Source organism: Bombus affinis, chromosome 6, assembly GCF_024516045.1.
Source record: "Bombus affinis isolate iyBomAffi1 chromosome 6, iyBomAffi1.2, whole genome shotgun sequence".
NCBI lineage: Eukaryota > Metazoa > Arthropoda > Insecta > Hymenoptera > Apidae > Bombus > Bombus affinis.
The window spans coordinates 3,622,793-3,640,181 of NC_066349.1; the positions used below are offsets into that span (position 1 = coordinate 3,622,793).

General features: G+C 32.7%; 1 protein-coding gene and 1 pseudogene across 2 annotated transcripts in view; one reads left to right on the forward strand and one right to left on the reverse strand.

The window, feature by feature from the left end:
* The window catches only part of LOC126917975 (uncharacterized), an 88,790-nt pseudogene that overhangs the window by 45,634 nt on the left and 25,767 nt on the right, over nt 1-17,389 (forward strand).
* LOC126917971 (furin-like protease 2) overlaps nt 1-17,389 on the reverse strand; it is a 66,504-nt gene that overhangs the window by 35,593 nt on the left and 13,522 nt on the right. The gene's annotated exons all lie outside the window — the stretch shown is intronic.

Here is a 17,389-nt window from a genome sequence, read left to right on the forward strand (position 1 = left end):
ATACGTTACGTCGTAATACTATATAACGTTATACGTTGTAGCGATATACTACATAACGTTATACGTTATATCGTAATACTATAGAACGTTAAACGTTATATCGTAATACTATATAACTTTATGCGTTGTAACGGTATACTACATAACGTTATACGTTATATCATATTGTTATATAACGTCATACGTTATATCGTAATACTATGTAACGTTATACGTTGTAACGATATACTAACGGTTTTAACGACATACATATCGTTATACTTTATATCGTAATACTATACAACGTTATACGTTATATCCTAATACTATACAACGTTATACGTTATATCCTAATACTATACAACGTCATAAGTTATATCGTAATACTATATAACGCTAAACGTTATATCGTAATACTATATAACGTTATACGTTCTAACGGTATACTACATAACGTGATACGTTAAATGGTAATAGTATATAACTGCATACGTTATATCGTAATACTATATAACGTTAAACTTTATATCGTAAGAGTATATAACGTTATACGTTATATCTTAGTGGTGTATAACGTTATACGTTTTAACATAATACTTTATAACGTTATGCGTTATATCGTAATAGTATATAACGTTGTACGTTATATCGTAATACTTTTTTAAGGTTATACGTTCTAACGGTATACTACATAACGTGATACGTTAAATGGTAATAGTATATAACTGCATACGTTATATCGTAATACTATATAACGTTATACTTTATATCGTAACAGTATATAACGTTATACGTTCTAGCGGTATACTACATAACGTTATACGTTATATCGTAATGCTATTTAACATTATACGTTATATCGTAATAGTATAGCGTTATACGTTATGTCGTGATAGATTATAACGTTATACGTTATAACATAATGCTATATAACGTTATATGATATATCGTAATACTATATAGCGTTTTACGTTTTATCATAATACTATATAACGTTATACGTTAAATCGTAATAGTATATAACGTTATACGTTATATCGTAATATTGTATAACGTTATACGTTATATCGTAATATTATATAACGTTATATCGTATTAGTATATAACGTTATACGTTATATCATAATATTATGTAACGGTTTACGTTATATCGTAATAGAATGTAGCGTTATACGTTATATCGTAATAGTATATAACGTTATACGATATGTCGTAATACTATACAACGTTATATGTTATATCGCAGTAATATATAACGTTATACGTTATTTCGAAATACTATACAACGTCAAACGTTATATCGTAATACTATATTACGTTATACGTTGTAACGGTATTCTACATAACGTTATACGTTATATGGTAATAATATATAACTTCATACGTTATATCGTATTACTATATAACGTTAAACGTTATATCGTAAGAGTATATAACGTTATACGTTATATCGTAATACTATACAACATTTTAAGTTATATCGTAATACTATATAATGTTATACATTATATCTTAATGGTGTATAACGTTATACGTTTTAACATAATACTATATAACGTTATACGTTATATCGAAATACTATACAACGTTATAAGTTATATCGTAATACTTTATAATGTTATACGTTGTAGCGGTATAATACATAACGGTATACTTTATATCGTAATACTACATAACGTTTTAAGTTATATCGTAATAGTATATAACGTTAGACGTTATGTCGTAATAGTATATAACGTTATACGTTCTAACGGTATACTACATAACGTTATACGTTATATCGTAATAGTATATAACGTTATACGTTATGTCGTAATAGTATATAACGTTATACGTTATATCGTAATACTATACAACGTTATACGTTATATCGTAATAGTATATAACGTTATATGTTCTAACGGTATACTACATAACGTTAAACGTTATATCGTAATATTATATAACGTTATATCGTAATGGTATATAACGTTATACGTTATATCGTAGTAGTATATAGCGGTATACGTTATGTCGTAATACTATATAACGTTATACGTTGTAACGGTATACTACATTAGGTTATACGTTATGTCGTAATAGTATATAACGTTATACGTTATATCCTAATACTGTATAACGTTATACGTCATATAATAATACTATACAACGTTATACGTTATGTCGTAATACTATGCAACGTTATAAGATATATCGTAATACTTTATAATGTTATACGTTGTAGCGGTATAATACATAACGGTATACTTTATATCGTAATACTACATAACGTTTTACGTTATATCGTAATAGTATATAACGTTAGACGTTATGTCGTAATAGTATATAACGTTATACGTTCAAACGGTATACTACATAACGTTATACGTTATATCGTAATAGTATATAACGTTATACGTTATATCGTAATACTATGCAACGTTATACGTTATATCGTAATAGTATATAACGTTATATGTTCTAACGGTATATTACATAACGTTGAACGTTATATCGTAATATTATATAACGTTATATCGTAATAGTATATAACGTTATACGTTATATCGTAATACTATATAACGTTATACGTTGCAACGGTATACTACATAACGTTATACGTTATATCGTAATAGTATATAACGTTATACGTTATATCGTATTAGTATATAACGTTATACGTCATATCGTAATGCTATACAGCGTTATACGATGTATCGTAATACTATATAACGTTATACGTTATGTCATAATAGTATATAACATTATACGTTATATCGTAATACTATACAACGTAATACGTTACATCGTAATAGTATATAACGTTATATGTTCTAACGGTACACTACATAACGTTAAACGTTATATCGTAATATTATATAACGTTATATCGTAATAGTATATAACGTTATACGTTATATCGTAGTAGTATATAGCGGTATACGTTATGTCGTAATACTATATAACGTTATACGTTGTAACGGTATACTGCATTAGGTTATACGTTATGTCGTAATAGTATATAACGTTATACGTTATATCCTAATACTGTATAACGTTATACGTCATGTAATAATACTATACAACGTTATACGTTATGTCGTAATACTATGCAACGTTATAAGTTATATCGTAATACTTTATAATGTTATACGTTGTAGCGGTATAATACATAACGGTATACTTTATATCGTAATACTACATAACGTTTTACGTTATATCGTAATAGTATATAACGTTAGACGTTATGTCGTAATAGTATATAACGTTATACGTTCTAACGGTATACTACATAACGTTATACGTTATATCGTAATAGTATATAACGTTATACGTTATATCGTAATACTATGCAACGTTATACGTTATATCGTAATAGTATATAACGTTATATGTTCTAACGGTATATTACATAACGTTGAACGTTATATCGTAATATTATATAACGTTATATCGTAATAGTATATAACGTTATACGTTATATCGTAATACTATATAACGTTATACGTTGCAACGGTATACTACATAACGTTATACGTTATATCGTAATAGTATATAACGTTATACGTTATATCGTATTAGTATATAACGTTATACGTCTTATCGTAATGCTATACAGCGTTATACGATGTATCGTAATACTATATAACGTTATACGTTATGTCATAATAGTATATAACATTATACGTTATATCGTAATACTATACAACGTTATACGTTATATCGTAATAGTATATAACGTTATATGTTCTAACGGTACACTACATAACGTTAAACGTTATATCGTAATATTATATAACGTTATATCGTAATAGTATATAACGTTATACGTTATATCGTAGTAGTATATAGCGGTATACGTTATGTCGTAATACTATATAACGTTATACGTTGTAACGGTATACTACATTAGGTTATACGTTATGTCGTAATAGTATATAACGTTATACGTCATATCGTACACTTTACACCGTTATACGTTATATCGTAACAGTATATAACGTTATACGTTCTAACGGTATACTACATAACGTTATACGTTATATCGTAATATTATATAACGTTATATCGTAATAGTATATAACATTATACGTTATATCGTAATAGTATAGCGTTATACGATATGTGGTGATACTATATAACGTTATACGTTGTAACGGTATACTACATAACGTTATTCGTTATATAGTAATATTACATAACGTTATAACGTAATATTATAAAAACGTTATATTGTAATAGTATATAACGTTATACGTTATTTCGTAATGCGATACAGCGTTATACGTTATATCGTAATAATATATAACGTTATACGTTATATCTTAATAGTGTATAACGTTATAAATTATATCCCAATAGTATACAACGTTATACGTTGTATCCTAATACTATACAACGTTATACGTTATATCCTAATACTATACAACGTTATACGTTATATCGTAATACTATAGAACGTTATACGTTATATCGTAATATAATATAACGTTATACGTTATAACATTATGCTATATAACGTTATTTCTTATATCGTAATACTATATAGCGTTATACGGTATACCGTAATAGTATATCGTCATACGTTATGTCGTAATACTATATAACGTTATATGTTATATTGCTGCAATATATAACGATATACGTTATGTCGTAATACTATATAACGTTATGCGTTATATCGTAATAGTATATAACTATTATACGTTACATCGTGATAGTATATAACGTTAAACGTTATATCGTAATAGAATGTAACGTTATACGTTATATCGTAATATAATATAACGTTATACGTTATAACATAATGCTATATACCGTTATATCTTATATCGTGATACTATATAGCGTTATACGTTATATCGTAATAGTATATAACGTTATACGTTATATCGTAATACTACATAACGTCATACGTTATATCGTAATACTATATAACATTATACGTTATATCGTAATAGTATAGCGCTTAACGTTATGTCGTGATACTATATAACGTTATACGTCGTAACGGTATACTACAAAACGTTATTCGTTATATAGTACTATTACATAACGTTATAACGTAATATTATAATAACGTTGTATCGTAACAGTATATAACGTTATACGTTATATCGTAATACTATACAACGTCATAAGTTATATCGTAATACTGTATAATGTTATACGTTATATCTTAATGGTGTATAACATTATACGTTGTAACATAATACTATATAACGTTATACGTTATATCGTGATAATATATAGCGTTATTCGTTATATCGTAATACTATATAACGTTATATCGTATTAGTATATAACGTTATACGTTATATCATAATATTATATAACGGTTTACGTTATATCGTAATAGAATGCAGCGTTATACGTTATATCGTAATAGTATATAACGTTATACGATATGTCGTAATACTATATAACGGTATGCGTTATATCGTAATAGTATATAACGTTATACGTTTCGTCGTGAGAGTATATTACGTTTTACGCTATATCGTAATACTTTACAACGTTATACGTTATATCGTAATAGTACAGCGTTATACGTTGTGTCGTAATAGTATGTAACGCTATACGTTATAACATAATGCTATATAACGTTATATCTTATATCGTAATACTATATAGCCTTATACGTTATATCGTAATAGTATATAACGTTATACGTTATATCGTAATACTACATAACTTCATACGTTATATCGTAATACTATATAACATTATACGTTATATCGTAATACTATACAACGTCATAAGTTATATCGTAATACTGTATAATGTTATACGTTATATCTTAATGGTGTATAACGTTATACGTTGTAACATAATACTATATAACGTTATACGTTATATCGTGATAATATATAGCGTTATTCGTTATATCGTAATACTATATAACGTTATATCGTATTATTATATAACGTTATACGTTATATCATTATATTATATAACGGTTTACGTTATATCGTAATAGAATGTAGCGTTATACGTTATATCGTAATAGTATATAACGTTATACGATATGTCGTAATAGTATATAACGTTATACGTTATATCGCAGTAATATATATAGTTATACGTTATGTCGTAATACTATATAACGTTATACGTTATATCGTAGCAGTATATAACGTTATACGTTATAACGGTATACTACATAACGTTATACGTTATATCGTAATATTATATAACGTTATATCGTAATAGTATATAACGTTTTACGTTATATCATCATAGTATATATCGTTATACGTTACATCGTAATAGTATATAGGGTTATACGCTATACCGTAATAGTATATAACGTTATACTTTATATCGTAATAGTATATAAAGTTATACGTTATATCGTAATACTATACAACTTTCTACGTTGTATCGTAATAGTATATAACGTTATACGTTATATCGTAATAGTATATAACGTTATACGTTGTAACGGTATACTACATAACGTTATACGTTATATCGAAATTCTATACAACGTCATAAGTTATATCGTAATACTGTATAATGTTATACATTATATCTTAATGGTGTATAACGTTATACGTTTTAACATAATGCTATATAACCTTATACGTTATATCGTGATAGTATATAGCTTTATCCGTTATATCTTAATACTATATAACGTTATATCGTATTAGTATATAACGTTATACGTTATATCATAATATTACATAACTCTTAACGTTATATCGTCATAGAATGTAGCGTTATACGTTATATCGTAATAGTATATAACGTTATACGATATGTCGTAATACTATATAACGTTATATGTTATATCGCAGTAATATATAACGTTATATGTTATTTCGTAATACTATACAACGTCAAACGTTATATCGTAATACTATATAGCGTTATACGTTGTAACGGTATACTACATAACGTTATACGTTATATGGTAATAGTATATAACTTCATACGTTATATCGTAATACTATATAACGTTAAACGTTATATCTTAAGAGTATATAACGTTATACGTTATATCGTAATACTATACAACTTTTTAAATTATATCGTAATACTATATAATATTATACGTTATATCTTAATGGTGTATAACGTTATACGTTTTAACATAATACTATATAACGTTATACGTTATATCGAAATACTATACAACGTTATAAGTTATATCGTAATACTATATAATGTTATACGTTGCAACGGTATACTACATAACGGTATACGAGTTCCGCCTGGGCAGGCGACCTAAACGGACGTGCGAAACAGTGCTCCAGTGAAAGTGCGGTAAGAGAGAAGAGAAAGGGACAAAGTTAACGCCAAAAATAGACAAAACGTGGAATCATGCAGATTCCACCAATAAAAATAATTAACTCCGGTGAAACAATTTTCATAAATAAAGCTACAGACTCTACATATGTAGAGAAAAATGATGATATTATGGAAACAACACAATCCGACGGGGAGCAAAACATACCAATACACCAGGAAGAAAGCTGGACGGTGGCAACCTCCACCAAAAAACGGAAGGTAACCACGCTCGCAAGCGCGAGGAAAATTGATACATATGAAAAAAAACAATGGCTACAAGATATCAAACTGCACAATCCATTCAGCGCACTGCCAGAAGAGGCAGCAACGGACCCAACGGAAAGTCCGACAAACCGTACACCCAAACCACCACCGATATACGTAGACGCAAAAATAATTGACCCCCTCATCGAACTACTAAACAACATCGCAGGGAAAGACAACTATATCATCAAACAGATAAAAATAAACCAGGTTAAAGTGCAAACCAACACCCCAGAAACATTCAGAAAAATTACAAGATCATTAAAGGAAAAAAATGCAGCATATCACACTTTTCAGCTCAAAACAGACAAAAGCTACAAAGCAGTAATTAGGGGACTACACCCAAAAACAAATACTGGAAAAATAAGTGAAGAACTGGCAAAAATCGGACACCAGGTAAGGTCAATAAATAACATAAACAAATACGATACCAAACAACCACTACCGCTATTCCTAGTTGAACTAGAACCTAAAAACAACAATAAGGAAATATACGATATAGAAAAATTACTAAACACAATAGTAAAAGTGGAGCCACCCAGACATAAAAAAGAAATCCCACAATGCATAAGATGCCAACAATACGGACACACCAAAAACTATTGTAATAGAACCCCGGCATGCGTTAAATGCGCAAAAAATCATCTCACGACACACTGCCCATCCACGGGAAAAATTGAGGAGGTTAAATGCTACAACTGTAACGGAAACCACCCAGCCAGCTATAAAGGATGTGAAGTAAGAAAACAATTACAACGTAAACTGTTCCCGCCCCTACGAAGCAGAACAATCACTAACACACAAGCCCAACAGGACAGCACAAATCCTGAAATAATTCCAAGTACAGAGCAAGCAACAAACACCAAACCTATCAGCACCAACACCATTGGTGGTCTAAGCTATGCTCAAATAACCAGCCAATCAACACATACACACAACCAATACCACAGCAATAGTAACAATGACACTGCAGAAATCAAAGAACTACTCAAACAATCCATAAAGAACACCGAAATGCTAACCAGAATGATAAGCGAACAAAACGCAGTACTAAAACAGCAAACTCAACAAATCACAGTCATGCTACAACTAATTACAAACGTGCTAAGCAAAAAATAAAAACGGACACTCTAAAAATAGCAGCCTGGAACTCAAATGGCCTGCAACAACGGGCCCTCGAAATTAAAACATTCATATACAATAACAATATAGACATACTACTTGTCTCAGAAACACACTTCACTACAAAAAGCTACTTGAAAATACCATACTACACCATATATGATATCAAACACCCCTCAGGAAAAGCTCACGGAGGGACAGCAGTGATAGTCAGAAACGATATCAAACATTATCTACACAGCCAAGTTAACAAAGAATATTTACAAGCAACCACTGTTACAGTTCAAACTAGCAGCAACTATTTCCAGTTGTCAGCAGTATATGTGCCTCCGCGACACAAAATAACAACACAAATGTGGGAAGAATACTTCCAGGACCTAGGGGACAAGTACATCGCAGCGGGAGACTACAACTCAAAGCACACGCTTTGGGGGTCAAGAAACATTACACCTCGAGGTAGAACACTGGAAAAACACATTAGAAATAATAACCTCAATATATTATCCACAGGAACACCGACACATTGGCCGACTGACCTAAACAAAAAACCAGATCTTCTGGACTTTGTAGTTACAAGGAGACTAAACACAAATAAACTAAAAATAACACCCAACCTCGAGCTCAGCTCCGATCATACACCCATAATAATTGAATACAGAAACAAACCAATTCACTATAGCAAACCAGAAACATTATGCAACAAAACCACCAAATGGCAAACTTTCAAAGAAATAATAGAAAGCAAAATAAACTGCAACATCCCGTTAAAAACTCCTGAACACATAGAACAGGCAGTAGCAACATTGACAGCAACTATTCAGGAAGCAGCAAGGACAACCACTACTCCCGAACCAACCAGCAGACAAACAATAACAATCCCGCAAGAAATACTCGACAAAATCAAAGAAAAAAGAAAAGCAAAAGCAAAATGGCAAAAATACAGAACCCGAGAAAACAAAAAACACTTAAACAAACTTGCAAAGGAAATAAAAAACAAAATAAAGGAGCACAACGATAACGAATTCGCAAAGTTCATAGGGACACTCTCCACACACGAGAACACCAACTATTCACTATGGAAAGCCACGAAAAAAATAAGGAAGCCAATAATACCCGTCCCGGCAATCAGAAAAGCAGATAACACATGGGCAAGAAGCAACGAAGAACAAGCTGAAGAATTCTCCAACCACCTCTGCAACACATTCACACCACACATTATCAACAACAGCAACCTCAAAAGTCATACGGAGGAGGATCCACAAACCACTACTACCACAGCCGACAAGGAATACACCATACCTAAAACATCGGCACAAGAAATTAGAAACATAATTGATAAAACAAAAAACAACAAAGCTCCAGGAATCGACCTAATCAATGGTAAAATCTTGAAAAACCTTCCGCCAAAAGCAATAAGACTAATGACAATAATATTCAATGCAATTCTAAGAATTCAATACTTCCCCAAACCATGGAAATTAGCACAAATCAAAATGTCACATAAACCAGGCAAAGACCCGCACCGAACTGCATCTTACAGACCAATATCACTGCTCCCAGTATTTTCCAAAATACTGGAAAAGATAATATACGAACGCATAAAATCAATAATAGAGACAAAAAAACTAATACCGGATCACCAATTTGGTTTCAGAAACAAACACTCCACGATAGAGCAAATGCACAGGCTTATAAACGAAATAATAGTAGCACTAGAAAACAAGGAATACTGCACAGCCCTCTTTATAGACATAGAGAAAGCATTCGATAAAATTAACCATGAAAGTCTACTACAAACAATTAGGAAACAATTCCCGGAGCAAATACACTTAATAAAATCTTAATAAAATCCTACCTAAGCAGCAGAACCTTCGTAATAAAAATCAAGGACACACATTCTCAAGTTAAAGACATCAAGGCCGGGGTACCACAAGGAAGCGTCCTAGGCCCAATACTATACACATTATACACGGCGAACATACCAACAACTACCAACAGCATAGTATTGACATTCGCGGACGACACAGCTATACTAGTCAGGCATACTAACCCAGAAACGGCAGTCAAAATACTACAAGAACATATCGTAAAAATAGAAAATTGGCTACAAGAAAAACAATTAAAAGCAAACCCCAATAAATGCAACCATATTACATTCACGCTACGGAAAAAGATACCACCAAACATCCTATTGAACGGTACGCATATAACGCAAACAAAGCATGTCAAATACCTAGGACTCCACTTAGATCAAAAACTCACCTGGAAACTACACATCAAATCAATAGTAGAAAAAATACAGAAAACAAGGAGACAAATGCATTGGCTAACAAGCCGAAAATCCAAACTAAGCACAGAAAATAAAGTAAAAATATATAAAACGATCATAAAACCAATCTGGACGTACGGAATACCACTATGGGGGACGGCAGCAATGAGCCATATAAACAAAATAGAGGTAATACAGGCTAAAATCCTCAGAACAATAGTAAACGGACCTTGGTACGTCAGAAACGAAGATATACGAAGGGACCTGGGAATGCCAACGGTCAAGGAAGAAATCAGCAGATAATCCGAGAAATACAAATCAAGAATAGCAACACACATAAACCGGCTAGCTGCGGAAACATACAAAATCACAAACATGGACAGAAGACTAAAAAGGAAGCACCCAGCAGACCTTATAAAGGACATAACCTAACAAACACGAGGATGGTACCCCGCTGGGGGTAGCCACCAACATGCTAATGTAACCGCTAAAAAATTCCACCAAATGTCCAAATTGGACAAATAGTGAATTTAAATAAATAAAAAAAAAAAAAAAAAAAAAACGTTATATCGTAATACAATATAACGTTATACGTTGTAACGGTATACTATACAACGTTATACGTTATATCGTAATTGTATATAACGTTATACGTTATATCGAAATACTATACAACGTTATAAGTTATATCGTAATACTATATTATGTTATACGTTATATCTTAATGGTGTATAACGTTATACGTTTTAACATAATACTATATAACATTATACGTTATATCGTGATAGTATATAGCGTTATTCGTTATATCGTAATTCTATATAACGTTATATCGTATTAGTATATAACGTTATACATTAAATCATAATATTATATAACTCTTTACCTTATATCGTAATAGAATGTAGCGTTATACGTTATATCGTAATAGTATATAACGCTATACGATATGTCGTAATACTATATAACGTTATATGTTATATCGCAGTAATATATAACGTTATACGTTATTTCGAAATACTATACAACGTCAAACGTTATATCGTAATACTATATTACGTTATACGTTGTAACGGTATTCTACATAACGTTATACGTTATATGGTAATAATATATAACTTCATACGTTATATCGTATTACTATATAACGTTAAACGTTATATCGTAAGAGTATATAACGTTATACGTTATATCGTAATACTATACAACATTTTAAGTTATATCGTAATACTATATAATGTTATACATTATATCTTAATGGTGTATAACGTTATACGTTTTAACATAATACTATATAACGTTATACGTTATATCGAAATACTATACAACGTTATAAGTTATATCGTAATACTTTATAATGTTATACGTTGTAGCGGTATAATACATAACGGTATACTTTATATCGTAATACTACATAACGTTTTAAGTTATATCGTAATAGTATATAACGTTAGACGTTATGTCGTAATAGTATATAATGTTATACGTTCTAACGGTATACTACATAACGTTATACGTTATATCGTAATAGTATATAACGTTATATGTTCTAACGGTATACTACATAACGTTAAACGTTATATCGTAATATTATATAACGTTATATCGTAATAGTATATAACGTTATACGTTATATCGTAATACTATATATCGTTATACGTTATATCGTAATAGTATATAACGTTATACGTTATATCGTAGTAGTATATAGCGGTATACGTTATATCGTAATACTATATAACGTTATACGTTGCAACGGTATACTACATAACGTTATACGTTATATCGTAATAGTATATAACGTTATACGTTATATCGTATTAGTATATAACGTTATACGTCATATCGTAATGCTACACAGCGTTATACGATGTATCGTAATACTATATAACGTTATACGTTATGTCATAATAGTATATAACATTATACGTTATATCGTAATACTATACAACGTTATACGTTATATCGTAATAGTATATAACGTTATATGTTCTAACGGTACACTACATAACGTTAAACGTTATATCGTAATATTATATAACGTTATATCGTAATAGTATATAACGTTATACGTTATATCGTAGTAGTATATAGCGGTATACGTTATGTCGTAATACTATATAACGTTATACGTTGTAACGGTATACTACATTAGGTTATACGTTATGTCGTAATAGTATATAACGTTATACGTTATATCCTAATACTGTATAACGTTATACGTCATATAATAATACTATACAACGTTATACGTTATGTCGTAATACTATGCAACGTTATAAGTTATATCGTAATACTTTATAATGTTATACGTTGTAGCAGTATAATACATAACGGTATACTTTATATCGTAATACTACATAACGTTTTACGTTATATCGTAATAGTATATAACGTTAGACGTTATGTCGTAATTGTATATAACGTTATACGTTCTAACGGTATACTACATAACGTTATACGTTATATCGTAATAGTATATAACGTTATACGTTATGTCGTAATAGTATATAACGTTATACGTTATATCGTAATACTATGCAACGTTATACGTTATATCGTAATAGTATATAACGTTATATGTTCTAACGGTATATTACATAACGTTAAACGTTATATCGTAATATTATATAACGTTATATCGTAATAGTATATAACGTTATACGTTATATCGAAATACTATACAACGTTATAAGTTATATCGTAATACTTTATAATGTTATACGTTGTAGCGGTATAATACATAACGGTATACTTTATATCGTAATACTACATAACGTTTTACGTTATATCGTAATAGTATATAACGTTAGACGTTATGTCGTAATAGTATATAACGTTATACGTTCTAACGGTATACTACATAACGTTATACGTTATATCGTAATAGTATATAACGTTATACGTTATATCGTAATACTATGCAACGTTATACGTTATATCGTAATAGTATATAACGTTATATGTTCTAACGGTATATTACATAACGTTGAACGTTATATCGTAATATTATATAACGTTATATCGTAATAGTATATAACGTTATACGTTATATCGTAATACTATATGTCGGAGATGAAAGAATACTGGAACCTTCCCTTCGGAACTTTGGGAAGACCCCTAGTATTGTAATTTAGATTTCACCATAGCCGAATTAAGAAACTGTTGTCATTCGATTCGACTGTACTTATTTGAGATTTATGATAGTGACCTCGGGCTCGAGGCGACAACCAGTCGCCGAACGTAGTCGCGGTCAAGGGATGAACGTTTTGTCTAACAAAGGCATGAAGTAACCCTATAGCTCTCCTTAAAAGAAATACTTAGGACGGGGCACGACGGTAAGCATTTCAACGATTTCTGTCCCGTGGCTCGCCACACGCAGACTCTATTCTTTGAGTAAGATGATTACCAGATGTCGACGCGTCTCCACAGTACATGTTCAGCTAGCCCGAGGACCTGCTATAAATCTTAAGGTCTGTTTAACTAAAGTCCTTCAAACCGACAAACAGTCCTCGTCCCAGCTACGAGAAAATAGGAGAAATCTATTTTTCTCACCAACGACGCTTCCTCTTCTCGAACTTTCTCCTAAGGGCGGCTAGCACCCTTCCCTAACCACCAACATGGAAATTGACCAATTAACAGTAACGCCAATTTCCCTCACTTTCCGAATGAAGGCTTTTCTCCACGAATCCGATGATTTCGTGCCCTTGGGCACACCCATCATAGTTTTCCTCGACAGCGTTACCGTGATGGAGAACCACTCTCCGGTACGATCTCAAAGACGATTCAAGTAACTCTCAGATACGTAGTGATTGCCTCGTGCATTAACATTGAGTACAACTTAGACGCTGAGGAAAAGTAGAGTCTGTCATCCCCTTGACCGCGGATTCGTTAGTGAGCCTAGGATCATTGTCATTAGCTTCTCGAGTACCTAATTATCCTATTACTTGTCCAATTCCATCATAGTCATATTTGCACTAGTAAATATCTCCTCTATTGCATAATGATCACGTCTAGCGCCAATAGGGATTCGTTTCACGCCCTCAACCCTAACTCAAATCTTAACGCCGCCCCGACATCAGAAGTGGGATCAGTGCCGATTATAACAGTGCTAGAACTTACGATCATCGTGCTCAAGTCGCAAGTCGTGCGCAATTCAGTCGCTAGTGCAAATCGAGTGTGAGACCTAACAATTATCGCTACCACGTTTTAACCCTTAAAATCGCGTGCTCCGACTCCGCTGCATGGGGCGCAGCTGCCAACCTGATTATGGAAGGAAACTATAATTTCGATAACGAGTGGCGAGTCGACTTCTACGTACTGGAAGCACCAACGGATAGATCAAGTCATCTGGGTGAGTCGTTTCCATTTTACTCCGATTCGGGAGCCGAGCGTTCACTAATTAAAGTGTCCGCGGCCTCGAGATTTTCTGGCAAAGGAATGACTGACATATTAGTAATGCGAGGAGTAGGGAATACCTGTATTAAACATACGCCTCCCATTTGTTCATTGTGTGTATTAATGATTTTTACATCGAAGATAGTTTCTCATGTCCTTGCTGATAGTTATTTGAAATATGATGTCGCGATTAGTTGCGGAACTCTAAGTCTGGTTTTTGACGTAACATTACACAAAATAGCCTCGCTATGTGTAAAACAAAAATGATTGGTGTCTGTAATGAAACCACTGCAAACGAGATCGTCGTTAATGAAGTTGACGCTGATGTACATGGTAATAATAAAAGTCGATCAATTTCTCTTCTCGACAAATTCAAAGATTCATTCGTTACGGGTTTCCTACGTATTCGCGTAAATGCAGGCCGGTTAGAAATACGATTAACTGATCCTAACACCACCGTAGGAGGAAGTCCTCATAGACTTAGCGAGGAGGAGCGAAGAGCGGTACGTGAGAAAACAAGCGTTCTAATTAAAGCAAAAATTATAAGGCCTAGTAATTCGCCATTAGCGAGCCGTAACTCGTGAAGAAAAAAAACGGCTCAGATAGATTACGAGTGGATCCCCGAGATCTAAATCAAAGTATCGTCGCGGATCGGTACCCTTTACTCCTTATTGCGGATCAAGTCGCGAGATCGCAAGAGGCGAGATATTTTATTAGCCGGGACATGGCCAGCGGGTTTCACCAAATTTCTATTTATCCTAATCCAACGAAGTTTACAGCGTTCGTTACCCCGACAGACAATATGAGTAGATAACGATGCCGTTTGGACTGAAAAATTGCACCGTCCGTCTTTCGGAGGGTCATTCGCAAGGCCTTAGGTGACCTCGCTCATTCGTATGTTGTTATTTATTTCAATGACGTCCTAATTATTGCCAACTCGATAGATCGAGCTTTGGAAAGATTGAACACCGTATTAGATACCCTCGTAAAAGCCGGATTCTCTTTTAATTTTGCGAAACGTTCTTTTCTAAAGACATCGGTGCTCCATTTGCGATATGTAATTCATAACGGAGAAGTTCGTCCTAACCCGGGTAAAATACACACCTTAAGTTCTTCACCTGTGCCAACGACCGTTACACAACTCAGGCAGTTCATAGGGTTAGCTCCGTACTTCCGAAAATTCATCCCTAAATTCTCACAGACGATGAAATCCCTGTATGCGCTCATCTCAGATAACAGAAATATAACTTGGACAGATAGACACGAGAAAATAAGACAACAGGTAGTTTCCGCCCTGACCGACGCGCCGGTGCTAACGATATTCAACCCCAATTACCCGATAGAACTACATACTGACGCTAGCTCGGAGAGTTACGGGGTGATTTTGACGCATCAAGCCGAAGGTAAGAACAAGGTAATAGGGTATTACAGTAAAAGAACCAGCCCCGCGGAATCCAGATATCACTCCTATGAACACAATACATTAGCTATCGTAAACGCCATAAAACATTTCTGTCACTATCTATAGGGACGGGAATTTCTTGTCGTCACGGATCGCAACTCGTTGAAAGCATCGAGTAATAAAGTACATTTAAATGACAGGGACCATAGGTGATGGGCTTACTTGCAGACTTTTATTTTTGACATTATGTATCGGGAAAGTAAACGGACGGCTCACAAATTTCTTGTCGCGAAACCCCACAGGCGTTGACCCTATTAAATTCGACAAAATCAAAGAGAAAATAGTTGACTGGCCGAAATTTCGGAAGATTGGCTATTAGCGGGACAACGTTGTGATTCTCAAACCTTGGAAATCGTCAAGGGATTGCAAAACGATGGACTCGCGGAAGACATCGCGAATACATACGAATTACGGTTCGGTACTCTGCACCGTAGGATACAAAGAAAAGGCAGGATTCTCTGTGTACCTACAGTCCCAAGATGTTTTAGATAGTCTGTTATTAACCATGTGTACCAGTCAGTTATGCACTTAGGTTGGGAGAAAACGCTGGAGAAACTATACGAGTATTACTGGTTCGAAGGGATGGCGAAGTACGTTCGCCGATTCATTGAGAACTGTCA